The sequence below is a fragment of the Trachymyrmex septentrionalis genome, unplaced genomic scaffold (genome assembly GCF_001594115.1).
Source record: "Trachymyrmex septentrionalis isolate Tsep2-gDNA-1 unplaced genomic scaffold, Tsep1.0 scaffold86, whole genome shotgun sequence".
Taxonomy (NCBI): domain Eukaryota; kingdom Metazoa; phylum Arthropoda; class Insecta; order Hymenoptera; family Formicidae; genus Trachymyrmex; species Trachymyrmex septentrionalis.
In genome coordinates, this window is record NW_017306049.1 from 6,147 (window position 1) to 15,614 (window position 9,468).

General features: G+C 30.3%; 1 pseudogene; it reads right to left on the reverse strand.

The window, feature by feature from the left end:
• Positions 1 to 45: 45 nt before the first annotated feature.
• Positions 46 to 9,468, reverse strand: part of LOC108755166 — a 30,666-nt pseudogene continuing 21,243 nt past the window's right edge.

Genomic DNA, 9,468 nt, shown 5'->3' on the forward strand with positions numbered 1-9,468 from the left:
TATAATATATATATTTTTAGTATAAGATTTTTAGAAGTAGAAAATCTATAAAGTGGTCTGTTCTGTAAGCGTGGTGTCGCTCTCACACTCAGTATTTTGTGGCGACAAATTCAATTCACAATGATCGTTATTCTTCTCGCAAGCCTTCTTCGCCTGTTCTAAAAGACTTTGTGCCATCTGATTGCCTGTCTTCTCCACCTTTTGTGAAAAGTAACCACTTGGTTTGTCGTGTAACAGCTCATATGGGCAACCAAATTCCTATTCACATGATAATTCTAATTATCAAATGTATATAAAGACTTTTCTTCAGGATATTACAAAATTTTCCAAAAAAGCTCGTCGATTATTCTTTGTATACGTAACATTGAATTTTCAAAAAAAAGTATATAGTTAATAATGAAAAATTAATTTTAAATTTTCTAAATAATTTGAAGTAAATTTTCTTTCTAAAGAGTAAAAATTAAGTTGATTTTGAATAAGAATAACTCAATATTCAATCTTAAAGAATAAAATTTCACTTTTTAGAACGAATTTTATTCTAAATATCTTTCAGAAATTGAACTGATCATGCTATTAATCAAAATTATTATGAACAAACTTTTTAGATAGTTACATAGAAAATTATATTTCTTAATTTTGTTTTACAAAATCAATATTCTTCTTAACCCATTCACACTTTAATTGTTAAAACGGAAAAACCTACCACGATAAAACCGTTCTCCATCACAATGATCCGATTGCTATCTATAATCGTATTCAAACGATGTGCAATCGTGATAACGGTGCATTCTTTAAAACTGCTCCTTATTGTATCCTGAATTAAAACATCCGTGCTAGAAATAGAGTTTCAAATTTAGGGATGCAAATTTATAAACATGTTAAGTTTTGAAATCTCTCTCTCTCTCTCTCTCTCTCTCTCTCTCTCTCTCTCTCTCTCGTGCGTTGCAAATTACAGATACAAATTATATAATTTTGATAAAAATGTCTACCAATCCGATTTAATTTGAAAAAATTTGCTTTCTATTAATCTTGAATTTAAAACAAATGTTATCGTACCCGACCATAACTTGATGTACCCTTGTAACATACCGTGAAAATACTTTATATCATTCGTAATTATTTGCAAAAGTAGCAACTTAATAATAGAAAGTTTGAATTATTTACATATGGTAATTTATTGCTATACCTCATAATAAAAAAATCACGTTTATATTATAATAAATCTCAATAATTACAACACTTATGATATTACTGTAAAATCATCAAAAGCTATACCACATTATTATCTTGATCTGTATGTGTCATAACATAATAAATAACTTGTAAATGTCATCTGTATAATGATGTCAAGGTAAATATTTGCACGTTATCATGACTTTGTTGCGATTACTGTGACTTCATTTGCTATGGAGAATTTATTAATATATAATTAATCAATCAAAATTTTCTTCACTAAATGATATTTAAATACAATCCTAAAGAATCATAAAGACTCACTGCGAATCAATGTTGGCCGTAGCTTCATCGAGAACGAGTAAACGATTGTTTCTCAAGATGGCTCTGGCCAGGCATATGAATTGCCTCTGACCGACGCTAAAGTTATGATCGCCAGAGAAGATATAGTCGTAGTCCAGCGTGACATCATTCAGCTCGACTTGCCGCAACACCTCCCACAGCTTCAAATCATCGTACTGATTAAACGGATCCAGATTGTAACGTAAACTCTCGGAAAAGAGCACAGGTTCTTGTGATATAATGGAGATTTTGCAGCGCAGATCATTCAGGCCCGCTGAACTTGTGTCTCGACCATCGGTCTTGATCTCACCTTCTAGACCTTCATTGAACAAGCGAAAAAGCGCTGAGATCAAGGAGGACTTGCCGGCGCCAGTTCGTCCAACCACCCCAACTTTCCAGCCAGGCTCGATGGATACGTTCAGATTCTGTAAAGCCCGATTACGTGTTAAAACACAAATAATGTTTGTAAGAATGAAAACAGATGGTTTATTTTATACCTTCAAAACTGGTGGATCATTCATATGATATTTCATGTTGACATCCTTCAAGAGCAATTGTCCTTGGGATGGCCATGTAGGTGACGGTGGATTGTCCGAAGTAATAGGTTCCTCCTTAGGAAGGTTCGTGTATTGAAGAATCCTTTCCACGGAGGTCATTAGTGACACCGACTCGCTAAATTGTTTTATGGTGTATTGTAGACAAACGATTAGGATCAATGACTGCGATATTGCTAGACCTGCTTTGGCTACATGCCTGTAGTATAAAGAACAAAGAGAACTTACAATTGTTTGAAGAATGAGAAAAAGAATCGCACGCAAAAATAAGAATTGAAACTAAAAGCTTATTTATTTCTACTAATTAATTCTTCTAAATTCTTGTAGCTTTTTACATCTTTGTGAAATCCTTAGAAAAAAATTTAACTCTTATTATCTAATAACCTATTAATTAATTAGATATAATTTACCAGTCTCATTCACTGGTATTAGAGAAAAGCAAATGCAGGCCAGGAACAGGCACATTACTAAATCCGCAACGACAGCAAAGGCTGTCACGCATGTTAAAAAGAGATACCATGTACCGCTGTGACGATCTTGTAACTCATCAAATCGTTTTCGCATTAATTTCTCGATTTCAATGCCGCTGCTTCTGATTGTCGGCAAACCATTCAGAGTAGCATTTACGTACGAGAATATGGGACTCTTCACTAAAAACGCAAAAACATATTCAAAAAAACTTTTAAAAAATTTTTTAATGTAATGGGTAATGTAAAAATATGAATAACTTAAAAATATGAATTCTTTGGCAGGAGTCCACGAATTTAGACATCAAAAATGTAATATACGCTGCATTTTTATCTATAATAATAACGTGTTACTTGCTCTAATATACTTACTTACGCCTTCGAGACATTTGAGATCTTGACCAATCTTCATATAAGATTTCGTAGCGAAGAAAAACAAGATGAGCTAGTATGGTTATCAATATCAGCATTCACTGATTAATTATCGCCTCCATGATCATTATACCACATACTACGCAAAACCCCTGGATCGCCTCCAACATCAGTTTGGGCAGCCATTCATCCATGATGCCCATATCCTTCGAAAATCTGTTTAAAATTCTTCCTGGAATATAAAAATCGTTAACTCTTTGCAAGAACCCAGAAAAGAAATTACAAGTCCAGGAAGCGATAATTTATTGTGAGAGAAAAGTGAGAGTGAAAATGCTTGTATACTTTTTAAATAAATTAAACAGAGTCGTGGCTTATTTCGAGCTTATAATTAGAATGGCTTTTAATTAATACAATTGGCATTAGTTACATAAATATATTATTCTAAAACAAAATTAATCAATTTTAATCAATAATTTGTATCTTTGATATCATAAATATGTGCAAAAAAAGATCTACATCATCGTTACGCTTTATTTTTTTATGTATAGCTATAGCGATCAACTTACTAATATCACGATCGACAAAAATATATTGGTTTTCTGAATTCGAAATTAACGTTTTGAAGACTCTCAAAAAAATTCTGGTAATATTTTTAATAATTCTCATATTTTAAATTTATAAAGATTTCTTTTTAAAAAATATCTTAATATCTTGATATTTTTTCAGTTTTTCTTTGGAAATTATAAAATGAGGAATCTTGTAAATTCTATTTCAGAATTTACATCTATCTATAAAGAAATTTAGAAAAGTTACAAACTTTTTCAACACTTCTAAAAAGTCTCAATTCATTTAAAAATTAAAAAATCTTTCTAAAAAATTTTAAAATTATACAAAAATTATGAAATATTCTAAAAATTACCTTAAAAATATTTTAAAAAATTGTCATAAAAGAATTTTTCTGAATGTCTCTGTAGAGTAATTAAGACGACTATCGAATTTCTGTGACTCACCGGAAGGATTGTTGTGGAAGAAGAACATGCGCGCCTGCAGCAGTTTGAAGAACATGATGTGAAGATTAATACTCGAGTTCATAGAGACCTTCATGTAAAGAAAGCTGCGAAACAACGTAGTAGCGATGCAGGCGATGATGCAGAATGTGTAAACGTGTATGGCATCCATAGTGCTCAGCAGGGTTCAACGTGAAGATCGACCCAAGGAAACTATTGTTGTACATATTCGCGAATTGTTTTACGTCACTAGTATTTTCAATACGCCTAACATCCTCCAAGATAGTCCAGTATGATAGTCAGTAATCATTTCCGGTAGTGGCGATCTGACTGATGATGAGGATCATCAGCAGTACGGATAGCGTGAAATTATTGCCACCGTTATGCAGATATTCCTTGTACACTCTGCCGGCTATTCGACCGTGTGCCGACATCTCGGTTTCCGGGCTATTTTCCACATAATTCGAATCATTAATGTCCGAGTGCTGCACGATGGCAAAATAATAATCTTATTATCTGAATTTATCTCTTATAATAGATGTAATCTGATAAAGTTAATTCAATTTGAATTATTTAATAACAAAGGAAATAATGTTAAGAAAATATGTAAATATTTGAAAATTATTTAACTTTTTTAAAACTTAATTTAAAAACTTCTTCCGCGTTTTACATTAATTGATAATAATTAGTGAAAGTATATTAAAAATCTTTTATGCGCAAAAATACAGATATTTTTTAAAATTATTTTGTATTTTTATTTTTATTTATGTCCTTTTTTTCTATTTCTATTTTTCGTGCTATATATTTTTATTAAACAAATCTAATGTAAAATATATTTTTTTCAGTTTCTATATTTTTTTATTATAAATAACGAGTGATCATCTTACAGCGATGGAACCTGTAGTCGATAATCTTGATATTTGTCTCGTTATTGTGATTCTCTTAGATATTTCCGAAGCTCTCCTCATGTCCTCTTCCTTTCTTTGCGCTTGGTTCAAATTGTCCAACATCCCAATGAAATCTTTATTTGATTGTACTAATTCGTTATAATTTCCTTGCATTTTCACGAAACCCTTAGAAAACAAAATCAGGATATTTAATTTAAACAATATTCAACCTTTATCTTTTAATTAATTATATGTAAATTACATATAAATTAAATGTTAAAAGTTTTTGCCAGTTTTTATTTAAAAAATCTTATTATCTATTAATTTTTATTATGAAATTATCTAATTTTTATGTGTTATGAATAAAATTATGTTTTCATTACGATAAAAAAAATTTTTTAATAGTCATTCAGCAATAAATTAAATTTGCTTTTGTCATTATTATATCTCAATTCTTTACTTTTAAAACAAATTAAATAGTCAAACTTTTAAAATTAAAAATTTAATTTTAAAATTAATTTAATTTTAATTTAAGATAAAACTAAAGAATATTCTATGTTACTCACTCTATCCAATATGACAATGTGATCCGCCCTTTTACGGAATTGCAAGGTTGAGGTGTGATAAGGATCCTACAGCACACAATTGACCTGGCTTGATAGTTAAATTAATATTGCACAAAGTTGGCGGCAATTGGCCACTGATCCAATTGGCGGAAACTCGCTGAAGCTTTACGTATATCGGAAGATCAGATAATCTTTGATGTTCACAGACAGAATACTCCCATTTCTCGAGATGTATCTGTTTATTTGATTCTCTGCATTAGTTTCTTCCTTTGGTTTCTGAGATTTAAACTGCGGCGTGGTCTTCGAGAAGCGTGTTCACTTCGACCATCAGCAAAAAATCCTGTAAAAATTAAGCACACTTCAACAAGTACGTGCCAATAGAGATATAAGAATAATTGTAGATTTAAGTTTACCGTAAATTAGAAAATAATATGATAACATATACCTCCAATCGATTGAATGACGCTATTGATTCACGCAGCAGTATTAGCCTTTGCGGAAAGTACAACGCGACAACGAATTGAAGTATGTTAAAGTATGTCGACATTTTATAGGTCACATCGGTAGTCAAATTATTTCCCATTAAGACGAACGTTATCAGGTTGAAGTAGACGGTCAATCGTTCAGTGAAGACTATGATGGCCAAATACGCGGCGCGCATGTACGAGGAGAATTTAATTTGATTGATCTCTAATTTTCTGATTACTGACACAATATAACTGAATGGTTTCTGCCAGGCGTACATCTTCACAACCTAAACCGAGAATTACCATTTCATAAATTTGTTTCATAAAATTGTTTTATAAATGACTTGGGCGTTAATATTATTCGTATTATTCATATTATTATATTCATTCTCTATATTGTTTAAGAATAAAATAACTAATCAACTTTTTAGGGATACCTGTATCCCAGCTAAGAGTTCGCTCATTTGTTGTATTCTTCGGTCGGTCAGTGGCGCAATCATGGTTCTGAGTTTGAGATTCAAAAAGCTCAAAGTCCATTGTCCTAGGAGGACAATGATCAACAACGTCCCGATGCCAACCAAACACGAAATACCGATTTTTTGCCACATTATTGTCCCTATGATCGCGGTTTTTCTCTCTCTCTCTCTCTCTCTGCGAGTAAAAATAAAACTAATCAGCTTTAACAGACAATTATTTAAGAGTAACTTCGAAACAAGTGAAAAGAAGAAATCCTACTTTATTAAATTTCCTGTCTTTAAAGTTTGGAGGCCTGTTCTAATTTAAAAATTTTTAAGTTAGTTTCAATTTTTGTAGCAAAATCGAAAGATATATTTTTGTAATATTTATGTTATAATATGCAATGTTGTTTGTATTTGTAATATTAATTTCAAAAATATGACAAATAAATATTTGGCCATTTTTCTTAATATACGCATGACCTTCAATGTTTACAAATAACCTGTTTGCTCAATTATATATAATATACATGTTTGCTGGTACAATATTCATCACAGAATAACGTGTCTTTTGATCTTATCTCTTTTAAAACATGGCAGCTCGATAAAAAAAATTTTTATACATAATTATGCAAAAATGGTGATACACAATTTATAACCGTTCTAAATAAACTACGTCTAAGTTAGTCGTCTATAACCGTTTATGTATAATTATGTACATACAGAAATTTTTTTACCGAGCTGCTATATTTTAAAAGAGATAAGATTTCTCGAAAGACACGTCATTCCGCGATGAATATTACCAGCCAACGTGTTATTGATAGTCGTGATCATGAAGTAATAATACATACATTCGTCATTTTAAAATTAATATCGCAATTACAAACAATATTGCATATTACAATATAAATATTGCAAAACAAATGTCTGGAAATTGTTATAGAAATTGAAACTTAAAAAGGTTTAGATTAGAACAGTTGAAGTTTAAAGACGAGAAATTACTTGCGAATAATTAGTCACATTTTACCATGCAATTTACAAAACAAATAAAAAAACAGTTTGAATGTGTTACATTCCACATTATTCTTGAAATTCTAGAATAATAACTTTGTTCAATACTTTTAAATGCTTTCTGAAATATATTATAATAAATATTCCGAAGATCTTTTGCGCTAAACATAATATTGTTGGCAGAATTTGCATAGTTTTTGTGTAAATGGGGATAAAATAAGAAAAAAGTAATTTTTTTATCATTTTTAACATTTCTTATAGTAAACAATATTAAGTGAAACGAGCTGATAAGTGTTTCAACACAAATAAAGAAGAAGAAAATTTTTTTCAATCAAAGTGGGTCTTGGTGTTCAATATTTACATATATATATATATACAAATAACTACACAAATATAATTATACAAATTCAATTTTTACAGAAAAATAAAACGCTATTTTGAATTTATGTCTACGGAAGTAATTATAACTTAATGAAAATAAATGATACGGTTATATCCTAAAAGTCATTTGAAAATTCTTGAATTGTTCTTTTAGACTCGATAAACTTTATTTAGAAACAAAGTTTAGTTTTGCTTTAAAAAATATTAAAAATAGAAAAAAATTCCATTTTTTACTCATTTTATCTCAATTTACTCAAAATCCTGATTACACAAATTTTACCAATGGCATTGTGTTCACCAAGAAAAAATTTTCGGAATATGTACATTGAACTTCGGAGAAAAAGAAAAGTGACTTTTTATCGAACAGTATAATAAGCGTATGCAAACAACTGATAATGATAAACAATAAATGTGCAAGATAACAAACTCAATACGACGCACTACTTCTTTAAGTACTAAATAAATTGTTTGCACTAAAGAAAACTTTTCAAATAATTTCTTAATTAATTAATTAAAATCGGTCGACATTAAAATTGGTCTCTTTGCCATATAATTTTAAAATTAAATTCTTAATTACACATCGATGTGAGTCCAATGTTATCATACATATTAAACATTGCATATTGATTGAACAATTCCATAAAAGAGTGTACAATTATTACTTAATAAGTTAATGCAAAGTAAACTTTTTCCAACTAAAAAGAAACTGTTTTCTCTTTCTAGGAAGAATCTAATTGGACAAGTGTATGGATTCACAAACAGAGTTGGGAAGTAATGCATTACTTGTAAAGTTACTTTTTTGGTAACGATCGTTATTTTTTTCTGTCTGTAACGCAAACGATAAGGTTACATTTTTGCAGTAATGATAATGATTTAATCGTTACTTTGAATTTTAGTATAACAGCAAAAAATCTTTCATTGAGAACAAGTCATTTGCAAATTGACAGAGATAAAGCAATCAATACTAAATAAATTTAAATCTATCATTATAACATCATTTTCAAGTCAAAATTTAAAACACCAAATAATAAATCCAGGTGATTCACCTGGTACGTTTTACAACATATTGTAGATGATTACTTATGGCCACTTTATGGGTTTATTCGGCATATTTTCAAGAATTTTTTTTCAGTAGTAAAATGCAATTAATTTAATCAAATTTTTTACACTTTATTTGTCACTTATTCAAGATTGTATAAAAATTTTTTTAAACGATTTCACGCATGCGCGGCTTCAAAATGGCGGCTGAAGTGAAGGTGGAAAAAAAAGTTTGGACCCTGAAATCTCCAGTTCTAATCGTCTGAAACAAAAAATCCAAAAAGATTCTTAAAATATATGTTAGTGGCTATATCCCGTAGTAGAATGAAACGATTTGGGCATTAAAAAAAAAATGGCGGACTTTAGAATTTTTTCACCCCTTTTTTACCCCTAAAATCGTCTAAAAAAGGGGTTAAAAGTAAACGAAAAATTCTAATTCCACTAGGGGCTAAAACTACATAAATTCTGAACAACCCCTGAAAATTTCAGCCCGATCGGTTAAATAGTTCTCCCAAAATCGTGGTCCAAAGGTCGAAAAACGTAGTTTCGAGAAAAACGCGTTTAAAGTTTTGTGTTGACAATTGTTAGTAAAATTATAAAAAAAACCTTCTTACGCTCAATTGGCGATGCCTGCTCCATACATTATGCCTTCCTGCTCATCGTAGTAATCATTTTGGCCAGATTGCATGTTTCTGAGCTCAGTTCTTCGCTCTTTTGATGAATTTAGGCTTTGACGGTTCGCGGCTTG